A 2552-nucleotide genomic window follows, 5' to 3' on the forward strand; every position below is an offset into this window, starting at 1 on the left:
TTTTCCACCTCAGCCTCCCTAGAAGCAATTCTCCTGCCTCAGCCTCCCTAGAAGCTGGATTACAGGCGCGTGCCACCACACCCAGCTAATTTTTGTATTTTTAGTAGAGATGGGGTTTCACCATGCTGGCCAGGCTGGTCTTGAACTCCTGACCTCAGGTTATCTGCCTGCCTCAGCCTCCCAAAGTGCTGGGGTTACAGGCATGAGGCACTGTGCCCAGCTGTTCTGTCATTTTTTATAAGAATATAAATCCACTGACCAGAAAACCTCCCTACATCTTCCATATGCTGCCAACACCTCATGGGTGTTTAATAAGCAATTCAATAGTCCCAACAATAAGAGAGAAATCCAAATTCTAAAACTCGAATCTTCACAAACCACCATGGCACACGTTTACCTATGTAACAAACCTGTATATCCTACACATGTACCCTGGAATTTTTAAATAAAGCAGGTGAAATTAATGTTAATAAAGACTCTATTCAACTCCCCCCCACCAAAAAAAAAAACCTCTAATCTTCATTTATGACGTTTTATAATTCCTCTAAAGCTATTCTTTAATTCATTTGACAGGGGCTGAAGGAAGCTTGTTACTTAAGCAGGAGGTGGCCCAGAGGGGAGAACTAGAGAGATGTTGGGGTGGGGACGATGGTGGAGGATGCATTACACACTCTCAGGGCCACCATTACTGCCACCCTGGACTCACACACAACTCACTCTCTACTGTGAACCAAACTCCACACAAACTTCACCTAGAAGCTCCTGTGCAGCTTCCCTGCCTCTGTGAGTCCCATGGCAGTGAGGATGGTGGCACCCACAGCACTTGATAGGCAAGGAGAGAGGGGATTCTCCAGAGGTCTTCCCCAAGAGGGAACTGCTTCTAAAAGATGGGCCCCAGAACTTCAGAGAGAGAGAAATTTAGACTTTGTAAAGCCAACTCTTTGAGATATGGCAGTGGACAGGGAAAGGAGGTGTTTCCCTAGAATTGTACTATTTCCAAGTTTGGTTTAGTCAGTTCTCCACAGCCCACTCTACATAGCCAGGGGGTGCAGAGCCGTGTCTGCTCCCTGAGGGTTGCACCTACTGTCATTAACCCCACCCAATTTTCTCACTAAGGAGGCAGTAGAGTGAAGTGAGCCTGTAAGCTGCTGGCTCTTCTTGCTGCTACCTCCAATATGTCCAACAGCAGATGGCCTTCACGGGCCTGTTGCATGACCCCAGGTCCAGCAAACACATTTCCTCTGTGTCATCAAGGTGTGTCTGGAAGGTGAGCTCAATAAATTCTTGATGAAATCCGCCAGCCTACTATCAAGATTTGACTGAGAAATACTTAACTAGCGTAAACCGACTGCTACTAATAAAAAATTAAATGATGAAAAGTGATGGAAATAAAGGGACTCTGAAGCAACATGAACTAGCGATAGTCAAATAATAGTAATAGCTAATATTTAGTGAGCACTAACTGGGTCAAACATTGTGCTATATGCTTTGTATATTTTAGATAATAGTCGTTTATCTAATATATCTTTTGCAATATTTTTTCCTACTCATGGTTTGTCTTCTCATTCTTTTGTATTTGCAGAGCAAAAGCTTTTAATTTTAGTAGAGTTCAGCCTATCAGTTGTTTCTTTCATGGGCGGTGCCTTCAGTGTTGTATCTAAGAAGTCATTGCCAAAACCCAAGGTTGTCAGATTTTCTCCTATGTTATCTTATAGGAGTTTTATAATTGTGTATTTTACATTTAGGTGTATGATCCATTTTGCATTACCTTTGTGAAGATGTAAAGTCTGTGTCTCGATTCTTTTTTGTGTGTGTGTATGGCAGTCCAGTTATTCCAGCACGTTTGTTAAAAGACTATCTTCTCCATTATATTGCCTTTGCTCCTTTGTAAAAAATCAATTGATTATTTTTTAATTTTTTTTTTTTGAGAAGGAGTTTCACTGTTGTTGCCCAGGCTGGAGTGCAATGGTGCGATCTCAAGTCACTGCAACCTCCACCTCCCAGGCTCAAGCAATTCTCCTGCCTTAGCCTCCTAAATAGCTGGGACTACAGGTGCCCATCACCACACCCGGCTAACTTTTGTATTTTTTTTTTTGTAGAGGCAAGACTTCACCATATTGGTCAGGCTGGTCTCGAACTCCTAATCTAAGGTGATCCACCCACCTTAGCCTCCCAACATGTTGGGATTATAGACGTGAGCCACTGCACCCAGCCAGTTGACAATATTTATATGGGTCTATTTCTGTGCTCTTTATTCTGTGCCATTAATCTATTTATCCGGGTTTTTTTTTTTTTTTTCTGCTACTACTCTGTCTTGATTACTGTAGATTTATAGGAAGGCTTTAAATAAGGTAATTAGGAAATTAGGTAATGTCAGTCCTCTGATTTTGTTCTTCTAAACTTCAATATTGTGTTGGCTATTATTGGTGTTTTGCTTCTCCATATACACTTTGCTATCAGTTGGTCAATGTTCACAAAAAAATTTGCTGGGATTTTGCTGAATCTATAAATCAAGTTGGGAAGAACTAATACTTGACAATATTGTGTCTTCC

Source organism: Hylobates moloch, unplaced genomic scaffold (assembly GCF_009828535.3).
Source record: "Hylobates moloch isolate HMO894 unplaced genomic scaffold, HMol_V3 SCAFFOLD_23, whole genome shotgun sequence".
Taxonomy (NCBI): domain Eukaryota; kingdom Metazoa; phylum Chordata; class Mammalia; order Primates; family Hylobatidae; genus Hylobates; species Hylobates moloch.